The sequence below is a fragment of the Lactuca serriola genome, chromosome 7, assembly GCF_051521515.1.
Source record: "Lactuca serriola cultivar US96UC23 chromosome 7, Lser_US96UC23_V15, whole genome shotgun sequence".
NCBI classification, from domain to species: domain Eukaryota; kingdom Viridiplantae; phylum Streptophyta; class Magnoliopsida; order Asterales; family Asteraceae; genus Lactuca; species Lactuca serriola.
This window is the reverse complement of record NC_136414.1, coordinates 126353409-126372085: the sequence shown is the minus strand read 5'-3', so window position 1 is coordinate 126372085 and position 18677 is coordinate 126353409.

The following is an 18677-nucleotide window of genomic DNA, read 5'->3' as shown; positions in this document are numbered from 1 at the left end:
TATATCAGTGTGGTTACATTTTATAAGCAATTTGTTTTAATAAAAGTATTTTCCAAAAGAACATTTACATTCTGATTCACTGTCTAAAAATAGTTTGAAAAGGGTAAAACCTGTTTTTAAGGCATAGGGACAAATCACATGTGATTTAAACTAAGAGTAGTGAATCACATGTGATTAATCCTTGTAACTCGGAAATCATTTTGTAAAACTTTACATAACATTTATAAGCAACTTGTATCTCCCCCCTAAAACCTGTAAAACACTTGAAAGGTACATTAAAGGGGTATGAACTCACCTGAAATCGCGGAAATCGGGTGAATCGGGTAAATCGGGTAATAGTGTCGATTGAGCGTTTGGTACCAAATAACCACTTGAGCACCTTTTAGGACCCTAATTTCATATGAAATATGTATTTTACAAGAAGTTAATCATCTTATGCTTTTCATTATAGTATTTAGACATTCTAGTGTCGTTTTCGGGGTTTTAAGGCCTAGAAAGGGTTCCCGGGAGTGGTACAAGGCTATGGATGATTTACGGGAGGGTCCTTGAGTTCACTCTCTTAGAGTTTATGGCCTAAAAGCCATTCTTTGGGAGTTTACGACCGTAAGCCCCCTAGGCTTGGCCGTAAACTCTTGTGACACTCCAAAATGTGTGTTTATGGCCTTATTTCACTTCCTTAATTTAGTGGTGTGTGTTTTGGACCAAAAGAGAAGGATTAACATCATAAATTGTGACATTTTTGGGGAGTTTACGGCCAAGACTTGTTCTTGGGCCGTAAACTCCTATAAATCCTTCAAGATGTAGGTTTTACTTGTACAACATGGTCCCAAATGGCTTAGAAAAATCCTAGAAGGCCCTATAGTGAGTTTGGAACAATTTGGCACATATTTATGGGGAGTTTACGGCCCAAGAACATCCTTGGCCGTAAAATCTTCATTTGGTGTCAAAATGAAGTGTTTAATGGTACAACACACTTCCATAGGCCTTAGATAAATTCCTTTCATGCATTAGGGTAGTTTAGGGGCTTGTTTGACACAAAAGTTTGGGTGTTTACGGCCCAAGCTTAGCCTTGGCCGTAAACTCCACTTTTTATGTTCAAATGATGATGTTTAATGCACTTAAGCCTTCCTTGGAGTCAAGTCTAATTTACCAAACACCCTAGAAGTGTTTTTGGGGCTTAAAACATAGATTTATGGGGTGTTTGAGGTGTTTACGGCCTAAGCACATGCTTGGGCCGTAAACTCCTTTTTAAGCATCAAATCCTTGTGTTTTAGTGTCCAAACCCTTCTAGATATATGCCTTAATTAGTATACTAACTCACAAGAAGGAAAAACTTGGTCTTTGGCTTGGATTTGGGGGTTTACGGCCTAAGGAGCTTCTTAGGCCGTAAACTCCTTTATGGTCCTTGATTTTTATGATTTTTGGCCCCTAAATTCAATGAAGCATGACTAGATTAAGATAGAGGATGAGTACTTACGTTTGGAGGTCGGAAATTAGCGGAATCGGGGTCGTTTTCGAGTCTAGAGAGAGAAAGTAGAGAGAGAGAGTGGGTGTGTAGTAAATGAGTGTTCAAATGTTGGGCACACCCATTGCATATGTCTCGGGAATCGCACCCGATACACGGCTACCCGATGTTTAAAGTTAACTGGGTTAAAACTTTTTACCCGGGTGAAGTGGTTGAAATGGTAATATAACTCTATTAGGTTAAACGGGGTCTACACATACGAGTTATATTCCTTAGAATAATATCCAGCCATGTTTAAATTTAGACATTCGGATATTGACGATTTCAAATATTACATAACATAACGTATAGTGACACGTTCCGTTAGTGAAAAATGGGATTTTTAACGGAATTAGGTTTGGGGTTGTTACATTAAATACATTCCATTTAGGAAGATGATGTCAACAATTTGATCTAAGGGTGGAAAACATATGATTGAAATACAATCAATGAACCAAATTGTTTAAGAGGATGTCACAATATTTTTGTTTTAATATATATTAAAAATAACATAATTATTGATATGCTTATTTAATGAGTTTTTTAAAAAGAAAAAAAAAACTAAACAGGTTTGAATTTTGAAGCCAAAAACTATAATTAAGGGAGTTAAATTATTAACAATATTAATTAGGGTTAATGATGACATATATTCTCAAAAGATGTCTTCAATGAGATACTTACTTCATTTTGTAGAGATTTGTGTGAAGCTAAAACAGAGATGTCATAATTAAAGATGCAAGGAAGAGGCAACATGCAAATTCTAAGAATACATGAGCAAATAGGAACCACCTTATGGTGCTACATTCTGTTATAAACACACAAAACATCAATTGAAGCACAACCATTGACATGAGGACGAAGTGGATTAGGGAATTATAGTTTAAGAGAAAAAAATAGAGGAAAAAAATGGGCGGCTATTCATGTTTCTGGCTAGATTTATGGAGAAACTGATACTTCATATATAAATAGAATTATATACTTCAATTGATAGTATAATTGTTGGTTTTAAAAATTATATACTTAAATGTAATTATGCTCGAATTGTGAAATATATTTTAGAAAATATGAATAGATTCTATAATTAAAGATTCCATAATTAAATGTAATTGTGTTTGAAATTTAATTGCCAAATTTAAAGATTCTATAATTAAATGTTTGAATTCTATTTTGAGAAGATGATATCATCAATTTGATCTAAGGGTGGAAATCATTAGATTGAGATACAATCAAGGGCCCTGATTGCTTCATTGGTGAATTAAGGGTCTTTTTTTAATAATATATATATATATATATATATATATATATATATATATATATATATATATATATATATATATATATATATATATATATATATATATATATATCAAACTTTATCCGGTTTAAAAAGAAGAATATGAAATATAAACCTTGGAATGGTAGATTTTCTCTTTTAGTCTTTCTCATGAAAATATAGACTTTAATAGAAAACTTCGTTTTGAATAAATTTCTTTCTTCCTTATTTTAATAAAACTCTTCTAGATTTTATGGAGATATATCCAGATTTGTTTGTTTGTAAATAATAGTCATTTATTATTTTAGGACATGTTCGGCATGGAGCTTTTTGAAATGTTTTAGAGCTTCTAGCTTTTAGCGTTTGATAAAATACTCCATTTTGAACAGAAAGTCTCGTTTGACACTACAAGTTTCTAGCGTTTAGTTTAAATAAAATGTTTCAACTCTAAATGTTATTTCACGTAGTGTTTATCAAAACGCTGCCAGCCAAGAGCTAGCTGCTACAAACTACCAGCTACCAGCTATTTTTGCAAGCACGTTAATATTTGTAATGTAAGGATGTAAATATGAGTTTTCCAAACATTGTTAGCAATAAAGAAATTGTAATCTTCTCATTTCTTTCATACATAAGAGTAATACTTTAGCACTTGCGTATCCTGTTTAATTCTTTTTGTCTTTCACCACTTTATTTTCGTGCAATTACTTTACCTGAAATAATGAGTATATATGGATCATGTTACTTTCCAACACAGAAACATTACATTCATTTTTAGGATTGCTACACTAATTCGTCTCATTTTAAAGCTCTACCACATTTTGCCTAATTTTTCATGCATTAAAAGATATAATACTTAACCTCGGTGAATAAAATTTTGGTATCCTTCAACTCACTATTAAAAACTTTGTCCCCCAACGTAGGACAGCATAGTTAAACATCTTACACTAAATTGATGCTATGAAGGTTTTTGGGTAGTTGTACCGTGGTATTGTTGAAAAATGTAAAGAAAATAAATATTGACATGAAATAGTGTTTCGTCTTTATTGGTCCTCCAAGTTATTGTGATGGCAAATAAGTCCTTAAAGTTTAAATTTTTAAAAGTGTTGTCTCTTATTAAACCGATAAAAGGAAAAACATTTCAACATAAGACTTTCGTGAGTTATTTAATGATGTTGGTATCTCAAGTTTAAATTTGTAAAACTCATCTTACGCATAAAAGACTAATTATAATGAAATAATTTAGTATCGTGTGTGTATATATATATATATATATATATATATATATATATATATATATATATATATATATATATATATATATATATGTGAAAAAGTGAATATAAGGCTGTTATATATCTAAGCTTAGGTATAGAACCAATAAAACTACGTAGTTTTGATGTTAATCCTAACAAATTACTATTTTGATTTCCTTATTTTTAGAATCAAAAGATTTTCCCTGTCTACCACTTCAAAATCGTTGATCTATTTTCTTTATTATCATCTTTGATTATATTGATTTCTTCGTCCTTCAAAGTTTCTTACAAATAATTCTATAAATTCATTGTTGCAATCATCGTCGTCTTCTTTAGATATAAATTACAAACTAAGTGTGTGGTTTCCTCAATTCAATTACAAAAAAATTATAGTAAGAGGACACGTGTTTGTATGTTACTTCAAAGAAAACATGGATTATATATTGAATTTAATACACACTAACCAATTGCATTTACCGCATGCGATTTCGTTTGTGTATGAATACAGTTGGCATCTTTTGGTGATTTAATTGCTAAACGTATTTATGGTAATTGGATTTTGCTTTGTATGAATACATGGATAATTATAATGTGACGTAGTGATCTCAAATAAAAAAAAATTGAACGTTGTATGAAATCCGATGATTATGACTTTAAAAGCAAAGAATAATAATGAATTGATGTTGTCAAATTAAATATACACGAGAAGTTGAAATCCATTTTATATGAGTTTTTAGAATAAAAGAAAAATTAAGCTAAAAGGGACCAAAATGACCTAGTTTTTATAGGTTCCACATCTAAGGTTATTTATATAACAGCCTCATATATATATATATATATATATATATATATATATATATATATATATATATATATATATATATATAGTAAATTACTGAAATCGTCCCTATGGTTTGGTCAATATTGCACGTTTGTCCCTAAAATTTTTTTTTTGCATTCGGATCGTCCATGTTGTTTGATTTTGTTGCGTTTTTCGTCCCTTACATACATAAAGTTAGGGACCAAACCTGCAATTTTGACTAAACCATATGGATGAAAAATGCAACAAAATCAAACCACAGGGACGATCCGAGTGCAAAAAAAAGGTAGGGATCAAACGTGCAATTTTGACCAAATCATAGGGATGATTTCAATAATTTACTCACATATATATATATATATATATATATATATATATATATATATATATATATATATATATATATATATATATATATATATATAGGAAAAGTTCAATAGAGAACCATAATTATTGGTTCTTCAAGGAACCAAATCTTTTTTTCAATTTCTAGATCTTATTCCTTATCGAAAAAAGATCTAAAAAAATCTAAATTCATATATTAACATTGTGAATGTGAAAAATATTTTTTGGATTCACCGTGTTAATCCGGATTCACATTGTGAATTTTCAAAGATTCATATTGTGAATTTAACGTAAAAAAAATCGAATTTGATATCATTGGAAAAAGGATAAAAAATTATGAATTTCTGTATTTTTAGTTTTTTTTTTTTTTTTTTTGATAAAAAAATAAGCTCTAAAAGTTGAAAAAAAGATTGGTTCCTTGGTTACTTGGTTAATTATGGTTCTCTATTGAACCTCACCCAATATATATATATATATATATATATATATATATATATATATATATATATATATATATATATATATATATATATATATATAACCTTTAGAACCATTTTTAATTTTTTTTTTCATTAAGGATATTTTGGACAAATCAAACATTAATATTAAATTAAACATACTTTTCCATTCCCTAATTGTTGGACCGCCGCCGGACCACCTTTGGATCTTCATCGGATTAACACCAAATTCAGTTTTACTTTTTTCGTCATATTCACAATTTAATAGAACAGACAACGTAGTTCTAATTTTTTTTTTTGTTAATATTTTTTAACACATGAAATTTCATTTTTGTAGCCAAATATACAAATTTGAAAAAAAAAAGCTGAATTACGCTTTAACAAGTTCGATTTTCTTTTTTCTAATTGTAGATTTTAATATATATATATATATATATATATATATATATATATATATATATCATGTATAAGACGTATTCACAATTAAAAATACTCTGTTCACAGCTTAATAAACCTATTAATTCACTAATACACAATTTAATATTTTCATGCATACCTTCATTTATATTTTAACAAAATATTTATATAAAATATACAACTTAATACGGCGTATTTTTAGTTTAATATATAAAATTTACAATATAAGATAATACAATCTATAATACTCTAATACATATTCAGAGAGATCAAACACAAACTCTGTCACCATCAACTACTACACAACACTAACCATATGTGTTATTGTTGCAACCATCATTTCTTACAATATCATATATGTATATCAAATCACCGCTTCATAGCTTAAATATTATATTTACAGTTTAATAAATCAGTTAATTCACTAATTCTCAGTTTAATGCAAAATAATTATAAATATTAATACATTCTTATATATTTATACAACATAAAGATAAATGTATTCACACGAGATTAGTAAAAATATTCATACATAAATCATTTATATTTTAATACAAGAATCATTAAAAAAAATGTAGCTTTATTCTGTCAACTCACAACTTAAAACAGTCTATCCACAATTTGATATACAAGATTCACAACTTAATATAATAATTGCATTGTTTAACATAAACATTATATATTCACAACCATATTCTCAACTTAAAAATTATATGTATACGTTCTATAGGTTATTGCTTCTTTCATCTCATTTCAGGAAAAAAAATTCATAGCTTAATACAGTCAATTCACAGCTTAATATATTTAATTCACAATTTAATACAGTTAATTTACAGTTTAATACAGTCAATTCAGAGTTTGGTACACAAAATTCACAGTTTAATATAATAAATTCATAAATTATTGCACATAAATTTTACATTTAAAATCATATTCTCGACTTAAAAATTACATTTCAAAACCATAAACATAAAACTGAATCAAGATTGTAAAATTTTACCTAATAAACAAACTCCTTTTAGTTATTCAAAGAGTTTATTGTTTTAAAAAAAAATTAAAAACAAACACTTTATGTAAAGCAAATATATAACAACACTTTACGTTTTAATAGAGTTATCATTTATTACATATTTAATTTAACTATTATTTAGTAAATAATTATAAAAAAACTAACTAAAAACAAATGTTTATTTGAAAAAGAAGACCATATTATATATTATATATATATATATATATATATATATATATATATATATATATATATCATGCGAAAAAACAAATAATTTGCGAAAACGCAAAAACAAGAAAAAACTATTAATGTAACAACCATAAAATTCCAACCAATTTAAACTTTTCAAAAACAACCCGATTTCATAAAATTATTACAAAAAGGTTTTCAATAAAATTATTTCAGAGTCTTCCCAGAATCACATCACAAAACATAATCATGAGGAGCGGTATGATCATTCATTTGCCTTGCCACGGTCTCCTGAAGAACCAGAAAAACATTAAACCACAACTGTAAGCCCGAAAGTTTAGTGAGATATCCCCAAAATACCAACCACATATACCATACACGCATAACATGTCATATCATAACAGAACACAGAACAGCCATTGATGTGTGTAAAACCAACTAGTTTTAATCCTACTAACTTAGACACAAAATAAACACACGAAAGACAGTGTACCTATCGATTAGTAATATAGTTCAAGCAAGTAGGTATCGAACACAGGGAACGGTAAACAATTAAAATAAATGCTAATATTTATCTAAATAAAACAAATAACAAAAAGGGGGTTTTCTCTAGTTTTACAAGACTAGAAACTTAATTAAAATAACCAACACACAAATTAACTAAGTAGCAACTAAAATAATTAATTACCAACTAAATTCAATAGTAAAGAGGACTTCTGTTTAGGTACGACTCATTTGTTCCCATGGATGATTTTAATGTATCGGATTAATTCTTCATTGGCTACCGATTAAGATAATTAGGTTCACGTTCGCTATTCCTAATTCTTAGAAAACAAATTAATTCAAGCAATGACCAGTTGTCTAAATTAACGGGTTTCCTAGATTATTGATTCAGGTTAAGTAAGACTTGTAGTGGTTAACTAAATTGGCCCTTCAATTAACCTCTTGTCGATGTTCATCCAACAAGCTTACACATTAACTTACCTATCTTCTAGTTAATTCTAGTTTCACGTTCGTTATTCCTAGACATACAACTATGTGGTCACAATAAATCATATGAAATTAATAACTAAGAGATGTTCATACAACTTAATTACTGATTTATTAATAGAAGAATAGTTATTGTCAACACATAAGGTTCTTTAACAAGCTTAACAAAACATAATTACCAATTAATATTAATCCTACTCAAATAATCAATCCATGTTCACAAAATTGTCTACCCTAACAGAAGAGTAAGTTTATAGCTCATGGTTGCAGTAAACATAAACTCAAAAATGAAATCAAAGTATGCAAACATGATTCAAATCAAAAAGTTACTAAGAATAAACCAAAATTGTCTTGATTCTCTTCACAATTATGTAGGGTTGATTCTTCAGTTCCTCACGACCTAGCAGCACTTTCAATCGTTTCGCAACCTCCTAGGGTTTCTTTCCATTCTAGGGTATCGATCTGAAAGTCCCTTTATATAGATTTTCACAAAACAGAGGCTACTCGGCGAGTCCAGCGACCTACTCGGCGAGTCTGTCACTTAAAACCCGTGTACGGCAAGTCAGCGCGTCCAGAATCACGAAAGTTCGATACAACTCGCCGAGTAGTCGACCCTACTCGCCGAGTACTTTTCGAATCAACATTTTCTCAAAACAAGAAAGTCGTCCGAAATTGTGTCTATTTTTCAGAATATTTTGAATCTCGTCAATCGGAGTTACGGTTCATGAGATATGGCCAAAACACTGACGAGGGGTCAAGCTGTCCAACAACGTCCTTCTTTTTTCAAAATCCAAGATCCAAGCTTCCAATCGTTAGTTCCGCTTCATTTTCCTTTCGAGCATGTCTTTGTTGCTGAAAATGAAATATTTAAGCTAAGTAAGCACCTTTGGTTCATTATTTGAGATAAAATTAACATAAAGTATTAAGATAATGCATTAATTTTATAACTAAATATGTCCATATCAAAATACCCCACACTTGACTTTTGCTTGCCCCCAAGCAAAACTGAATTTTAACACATTAGAATCACATAAGACAACTCCAATCGAACCCAACCATTATGCCAAGACCGCAACGCATGCATTTGTGTCTAAAATTTTCCTAATAACCCCCATACTCCAAATACTCACAATCCTCATAAACATTCGCCCACTTTTTCCGAACAATGCTCATTTTATGCATCCCTCCGAATCCATCCTCAGAAAACCTCTTAACCTCAAGGTATTTTTGGTTGAGCAACCCAAGCATACATAATCTAGACAATTACAATTTATGATACCACATTGAAGCTCTTTGGAATTCTTCACTTCTTTGACATTTGATCTTTAATTTCTTTGAATTCACCACCTTGTTGTTTGATTTTTGGTATCTTTAACTTTTTGAATTTCTTCGGAATTTTCGATCTTTTGATCTTCACTTTAATTGCTCCAAAATTCTTACAACTTTTCTTGTAATTATCTCTCTTTTTTTTTTAACATGTAACTCACTTTTTTCACTCAAAATCCTACATGCTTAAGCAGGGGCGCTCAACTTCAACTTTTATTGGTTAACGATAATAATTTTCCTGGATACATTTATGGTACACGATGCTAAACATATTGCATCCCTCAAACTAAGCGAGGTCCTGTTTTTGTCCCATGATTTCATTAGAATAAGGAAGCCACAAATGCACTAGAACGTATATAGGCTCAACTAAACATTTGGGTCTTCATAAAATCATCAAATATAATACTAGCATGATCCCTAATTGCTTTACCAAAATTTTCTAAATTAGCCCTAGCAATTTTAATGCAAAAATTTCAAAATTAACTAAAATTTCAAGATTTTCGAAATTTAACTAATTTAACCAACCCCCTACCCCACACTTAATTTATGCAATGTCCCCATTGCATATTATGCATGATAAAGAACAATAAAATAAAGAGAGAATTGGAACAAACTCCCCTAGGATAGTAGTGGCGAGGTTGATATCTCTTCTTTTCAGCTCCATCTTCAATTGACTTTAGACATGGGAACAACTCATCCATGTCTTGGGTTTCAAAATCTCGTGTAGTACAGTCTTTATAAAAGCTCCAAATATAAGGGAAAAACTCTTGGAAATGCTCGGAAAATGATCTTCAAAGAATAGAACCAATGCCCATATTGAATGTCATCAAATCTTCAGCTCAAAAGTAAGAAGAATGAGTGACTCGTCGAGTTTTATGTGGAGACTCGCCGAGTTGAATCGCTATACTCGCAGAAATCGTGATTTTTTTGCTTGGACTCGTCGAGTTAGTATTATGCACTCGACGAGTTCTTGACTCTGATCAGGTCTTTTCTTCTTTCTGCTTCAGCTTTAATTTTGTGTTCAAGGAGAGTATCAAGGTAATACAACTCCTCATTTTCTTCAGGGACGAGACTCTTTTTAATCAAATATAAACATCGGACTCAACATATTGCTCAAAATGTTCTAATCTTCTCGTAAACGACTCGACCTCTCACTTTAATTCCCTCACGCTTTAAGAATTCGCTCTAATATCACCCTAGCTTCTGAAAAGATCAAAAACAAATACCAAGTAATAATAAAAATAAATCAAAATAAAAATCCTAAATTATCCCTAAATACTAGAAGTTTAAAAAGAAAAAGAAAAGCAAACTCTAATGACAGGTTGCCTCCCGCAAGCGCTTCTTTTTGTGCGAGTCTTGAGTTGGACTCTCAACTTAATAAACTTCTAATAAACTCAATGCCAATCCACTCGTTGCATTAAATATTTTCTTTGGACCAGTTTGTAAAATTTGGCTCTTTACTTCTAAAATTGGCCAAACGAGCTTGAATTCATAAAACCCAAGAATATTGACAAGGGTTGGAACCGGTTGGATACTAATCAGAAATGGATCGCGCTTCAGAACTTTCTCCAAAGTTGGAATCGTCCCCCCATGCTTCTAAACACAAACCGGAAGAACAGGGGGCACGTCGTGGTAATGGCCAAACCACAACTTGGTTCCTGCAATTCAACTTGTTCTTGTTCTTCGTCTGACCTCTCTGCTAGCAACCTTTCCAGCTCCTCCAAATATTTTTCTGGATTAAATTCTTCATCTTGTAACTTTAGCTCTTGTGACTCAAACTGTTCTTGATCGTTAGACAAGATGTTATCTAACCATCTATCAAATTTCTTCAAATCTTCATCCGATCCACACTCCTCATGTTCTTGCTCAATTTCCTGTACTACTTCCTCAAAAAAAGCATCAAAAGCATCCAGATTTGGAAAATACATAATAAATAAAAACAAAAATAAAAGTAAAAATTAAACTAAAAAAATTAATCAACAAATAAAAAAAATAATAACAATTAGCAAATAAAATTAACTATTTAGAACCGTTCCCCAGCAACGGCGCCAAAAACTTGATGTGTGTAAAACCAACTAGTTTTAATCCTACTAACTTAGACACAAAATAAACACACGAAAGACAGTGTACCTATCGATTAGTAATATAGTTCAAGCAAGTAGGGTATCGAACACAGGGAACGGTAAAAAATTAAAATAAATGTTAATATTATCTAAATAAAACAAATAACAAAAAGGGGGTTTTCTCTAGTTTTACAAGACTAGAAACTGAATTAAAATAACCAACACACAAATTAACTAAACAGCAACTAAAACAATTAATTACCAAATAAATTCAGTAGTAAAGAGGACTTCTGTTTAGGTACGACTCATTTGTTCCCATGGATGATTTTAATGTATCGGATTAATTCTTCATTGGCTACCGATTAAGATAATTAGGTTCACGTTCGCTATTCCTAATTCTTAGAAAACAAATTAATTCAAGCAATGGTCAGTTGTCTAAATTAACGGGTTTACTAGATTATTGATTCGGGTTAAGTAAGACTTGTAGTGGTTAACTAAATTGGCCCTTCCATTAACCTCTTGTCGATGTTCATCCAACAAGCTTACACATTAACTTACCTAGCTTCTAGTTAATTCTAGTTTCACGTTCGTTATTCCTAGACATACAACTATGTGGTCACAATAAATCATATGAAATTAATAACTAAGAGATGTTCATACAACTTAATTACTGATTTATTAACAGAAGAATAGTTATTGTCAACACATAAGGTTCTTTAACAAGCTTAACAAAACATAATTACCAATTAATATTAATCCTACTCAAATAATCAATCCATGTTCACAAAATTGTCTACCCTAACAGAAGAGTAAGTTTATAGCTCATGGTTGCAGTAAACATAAACTCAAAAATGAAATCAAAGTATGCAAACATGATTCAAATCAAAAAGTTACTAAGAATAAACCAAAATTGTCTTGATTCTCTTCACAATTGAATGTAGGGTTGATTCTTCAGTTCCTCACGACCTAGCAGCACTTTCAATCGTTTCGCAACCTCCTAGGGTTTCTTTCCATTCTAGGGTATCGATCTGAAAGTCCCTTTATATAGATTTTCACAAAACAGAGGCTACTCGGCGAGTCCAGCGACCTACTCGGCGAGTCTGTCACTTAAAACCCGTGTACGGCAAGTCAGCGCGTCCAGAATCGCGAAAGTTCGATACAACTCGCCGAGTAGTTGACCCTACTCGCCGAGTACGTTTCGAATCAGCAATTTCTCAAAACACGAAAGTTGTCCGAAATTGTGTCTATTTTTCAGAATATTTTGAATCTCATCAATCGGAGTTACGGTTCATGAGATATGGCCAAAACACTGACGAGGGGTCAAGCTGTCCAACAACGTCCTTCTTTTTTCAAAATCCAAGATCCAAGCTTCCAATCGTTAGTTCCGCTTCATTTTCCTTTCGAGCATGTCTTTCTTGCTGAAAATGAAATATTTAAGCTAATTAAGCACCTTTGGTTCATTATTTGAGATAAAATTAACATAAAGTATTAAGATAATGCATTAATTTTATAACTAAATATGTCCATATCAGCCATGCACTTCGGGTCTACTGTGTGACTGGTCCAGGGCACCGGCCTTCAGTCCACCTGGTCCACCCTCCGAGTCTAACCATATACATCGAGTCTATAGTGTGATTGGTCTGCCCGCATCAAGCCTTCAATCCACCTGGTCCACTCTCTGAGTCTACTGTATGACTGGTCCGCCCGCACGCACGTCCGGTCCGCCCTCTTGGGGCCTACAGCCTATCCGGACCGCTCGCTGGACCTTCGGGATAACCGGTTCGCCCTGGGTATGTTGGCCTACAGCACAAAGCAGGTCCCGCCTCAACCCAATCCCAGTCCAACAACCATGTGCACATAAACATTCAATCATATAATATATCATATCCAATCAAACCGATCTAACAGATCACATAGCATAACATCATCCTAACCAGGATACCGACCTAACCGGTCATTAGCATAGCATGATCCTATATATACTAGGATACCAACCTAAACTAGGTCTCTAACATATACCATCCTAACTACCAGGATGCAACACAACAAACAAAAACATAACAACAATACCCGGATCACAATCCGATAAAAGGGTCGGCCTTGGTGCCGTAGACCCTGTCGGTATAGTGAGGATAACTCACCTCGCAACTGCCGACTGAACAGATAAGCCCAAGCTGCTCCGACCAATGAAAAGATCTCCACCACTAGCCATCACCAACACTGAACTCAAAACAATATCCAACAATTACCAAAATGCCCCTGGAAGTCAACTGGTCAACAAACAGGTCTCTAACCTATACCATCCTAACTACCAGGATGCAACACAACAAACAAAAACATAACAACGATACCCGGATCACAATCCGATAAAATGGCTGGCCTTGGTGCCGTAGACCCTGTCGATATAGTGAGGATAACTCACCTCTCAACTGCCGACTAAACAGATAAGCCCAAGCTGCTCCGACCACTGACAAGATCTCCACCACTAGCCAACACTAACACTGAACTCAAAACAATATCCAACAATTACCAAAATGCCCCTGGAAGTCAACTGCTCAACCCTTGGTCAAAGTCAAAGTCAAAGTCAACCCCTGACTGACTCTACTCGCCGAGTCCCCATGCTCAAAACTTTCCCCAATTCGCGACTCAAATCGCCGAGTCACCCCGAGACTCGCCGAGTCCAACAACTCCGAATCCTTTCACACTCGACTCACCGAGTCATCCCTTGACTCACTGATTCATAGCTCAACCAGAAGAAAGGTTAGGACCTCACGACCAGACTCGCCGAGTCCAAGAACTGACTCGCCAAGTCCAAGGCTATCTGCAACCAACACGCCGAGTTCCTGCCCATCTTCAACCAACTCGCCGAGTTGTTCTTCCAACTCGTCGAGTTTCAGTCTATCTTCAAGAAACTCGCTGAATACACCCTTGTGACTCGCCGAGTACCCCTAGATCTGAAACCATACAAAGGCTTTCCAAGCCATGCAGAAGCTCTAAACCACAGATCTACCCTTCTACAAGCCATCCATCACGTAAAGTGGCAAACTTCACTTGAATCCAAAGAGATCTAGACATTTTACACTCTAGGGCTAGGGTTTACGACAAAAGGACTTCACCAACAACTCTTGAGCATGGACTTTATGGCTTTCTGGATCATTAACAACCTAGATCTGAGGTAGCAACCCCAGATCTTAAACCAAACTTGAGATGGACCTCATTTATGCCCCAAACCCCCCACAAATGATAGATCTAGATCACAAAAGCTCAAACATAAGATTTTTACCTCAAATGAAGGCTCCTACTGATGAATGAACCAATTCTATGCAAAGCCCCTTGCTCTACTCTTCTTGCTCTTCAATTTCCTTCCAAGATTACCTCCTCCAAGGCTCTAATCTCTCACCAAGGAAGGCTCACACGAATTTAGGGTTTTTGGAACTCAAAGGGAAGGTAAAGAGGTTGGGGAAGAAGTTTTATGATCTTTATATAGGGCTCAACCTACGAAATTAGGGTTTTCTCCACTCAGCACCAACTCGCCGAGTCCATCCATGCTACTCGCCGAGTCGGTCACTTAACACGCGACTAGAGTCGTGACCCTACTTGCCGAGTCCACTCGTGGACTCACCGAGTTTCCCTCTCTCACTTACACTTTTATCCCTTCAACTCTACTCTTGATATTCCGGGATGTTACAATTCTCCACCACTTAAATTAGGCTTCGTCCTCGAAGCTTGCGGCAACACAACTCCAGAACTACTCTTGCAATGCACCACCTGGCATTGACCATATCAGGTTCCTCAAAGCACAACCACCGAAACCCAACCCAATTTTCCTTCCCGCGATGTTCTGACCACCGCTTCAAACCGGCCATCGGCCTCATCCTCTGATAACCACACTTATCAGCTGAGTACCACCCCATGATGCATCACTCGCTCCAAATCATAACATTCACCGGTCTGAGCCCAACTTTATCCATTCCATGCTGATAGGATGACACATCCTTCAGCCTCAGAGCAACTCCCATGAGTTTCTACACCGCAATCTCATACCCATGCTGAATTGGCTCTAGCATCTTCGGGTTGGGAAAACCCGATACACTGACGACACCTCCAAACATCCCCCAGGATGAATTTCCACCACATACATAAATCCTTGATCAAAATCAAACTGGAAATCCAAGATTCCATCCCTGCATTCCTTCCGAGCATTTTGGGTCTACCCTTGGAAATTCCTTCCATGACCTCAGCAAACATCCAACCCGGATGTGATCCCTACCACAGTCGCAGACACACTGTTCATCAACCATGATTGGGAAACCCCAATCATAACTCTGCACTACTGCTTTCACTTCCATGAACTTGCACTCCATCTCAGAGCTACATTCCTTTCCTTTTCCTTACCAAGGAAATCCACTTGGCCGTCTTGGCACTACAACAAGTGCCACGGTGCTCACCCAATACTACACCATTCTCTTATAGCATAACCGCTATCCCATGCACCACACATGCTCTGGATCCGCTCGCAAGGACTCTCAAGTCCATGCTCTACCATCCACTCACCATGATCAATACCCGGGGCCAGACCTTCTGATGCTAACACGTCGCGACATACTTAATTCATTTCCTCTTACCGATGTATCAACACATGCAGAGTCTTCAGCATGACTGGATCGCCTTTCTAGGCCTTCAGCCCATCTGGACCACTCTCCGAACCTTCAGCAGGTCTGGACCGCCCTCCAGGGCCTTCAGCCTGTCTGGACCATTCTCTGAGCCTTCGACCTGACTGGTACACCCACCGGCCTTCAGTCTATCCGGACCGCTCAACCAGCATCCAACATCCTAAATTATCCCTCCAGGAAAACTCTCCCATGCATATTGTTCTAGCCCTCTAGGGGTTCCAAACTCTATCTCCACCTTACATACTAAATCCCGGCCCGATCCCAGGCCTTCCACAATCAATCACCCTTGGTCTGTCTCAGCCCCACATGCCTGCCACTTACAGATACCAACCTACACTCTTTGGCTGACAGAACCACTGTTGAATCCCAAGCAGCTAAACAACCTCACATGACCATCGATGTTCTGGAGAATTTTCCAATTCTCCCCCACTTAGAGCACTGACTATCAACCACCGGTCGCCATCACCGACCTCCCTTATCAACCCTACACAACACAATCCCTTACACGCGATCTGGTTCCCACTAGAATGAGCAACCTTCACAAAATCACATATTATCGCGGATCATCACGGCTCGAAAGAAACCCGACCTTCAGCCAACCACTCCTCAGACTGCAGATGTTGCCCAACATTCAGACCAAATGCCAGATTCCCACTAATAACCCTCATGAAGATAACCAACGAAATTCCCAACACCAAACCCTTAACCATACCATAACCCTGAAGGAACAACGAATACATTACCAGAAACCACAAAACGAGACTAGCAGATATACAATACTCCAAAATAATCACAAAATAACAAGACATCAAGGAAGAAACATACCCACAGCTGCATCCGGCACTACCCTGACCTCCTCTGCTGTAAGCTGAAAAGCACGACCCTGAGCCCTTGGGGGCTCCGCTCCACCCTGACCTCCACCTGTAATCCTCAAAGTGGTCGGTGCTGGAGCTTGCACCGGTCCTGTAGCAAGCTGTGGACAGTTGACCCTCGAGTGTCCAACCTGATGGCAATGATAACAAATCCTCAGATCCCGAACCGGGGCTTTCTGCCGACAATCCCTTGCATAGTGCCCCTCCTTTCCGCACTTGCGGCGTGCACCGCCAGACCTACAAACTCCGGTGTGACCCTTCCCAAACTTCCCACAAGTGTAGCTGCCCTGATCTCAATCTAGAATCAATGGTCTTGGACTGTTTCGGCGTCGACTGCGACTGCACCGGAGCCTGCCTCTGTTCTCGCAACTGCAACTCAATCTCCAACTCACGCCGCCTAGCGGCCTCCTGTAACTCCAACAAGGTCTCGCACCTCTGCGTACACACAAACTGCCTGATATCCCTCTTGAGCATAATCAAATATCAGGACATCTGAGCCTGCTCTGAAGCGAACTCAGGGCAAAACATCGCCCTCTCATTGAACATCCTGGTGATCTTCGTCACCGACTCCGAATCTTGCTTCAGCTCCAGGAACTCCTGAGCCAATCTCTCCCTCTCGACCCGCGGAACATAACGAGTGCTGAACATCTCCCGGAACTGATCCCATGAAACCGCAGCTCTCTGTGCATCCGAATACGACCCCGTGGTCAGTCTCCACCAATCCTTCGCCCCGAGCCTTAACAGGTTCAGAGCACACGTCACCCTCTGATCAGCAGGGCATGAACACGTGAAGAAACACCCCTCCACGTCTGACAACCATCTCATAGCAACAATCGGGTCCTGAACCTCGTCGAAGGTAGGAGGCTTCGTATTATCGAAGTTCCGATACTGAAAACCTCGACCGGATCCTCCCCCTGCCGCTGCTACAACCGTTGTAGCCGCCGCGGTAGCCGTCTCTATGAGAGTTGCATAGCGCTCATCAAAATACTCAACCATGGCGGTCTTGATCGACCCAAACAGTTCCGGTAACTCAGCCCGAAACAATGCAGCAACCTTATCATGCAGGATCTCACGAATCCTAGCATCCAACTCGCATGTGCTCATCTGACCAATAACTTCGGGCGGTACTGACCCACCCTGACCGCCCTCTCCTACTCTCGATCCCGATCCGGATCCACTCCCAGCATGCCTCGAAACCTCCATACTAAAAACATCGCAAGATATCAGATACATCCCACTAACCCGGGAACCAACCCCCAACCCATCCCTAGAGGTTATGGTTTCTTTGATATGCGTATGGGTCCTGTGCTTTCAGTAGTACGGGCCCATACTACGTTCCACACCTACCCATATTTGTATCAATTATACCACAACACCCTAGTGAAGAACATACATAACAAGCACTCAACCCTCATTCCTAGAGGAACACTGGAAATCTCCCACAAAGGAAACCCTAGGCTAACAGGCATCATAAATCAGGCAACA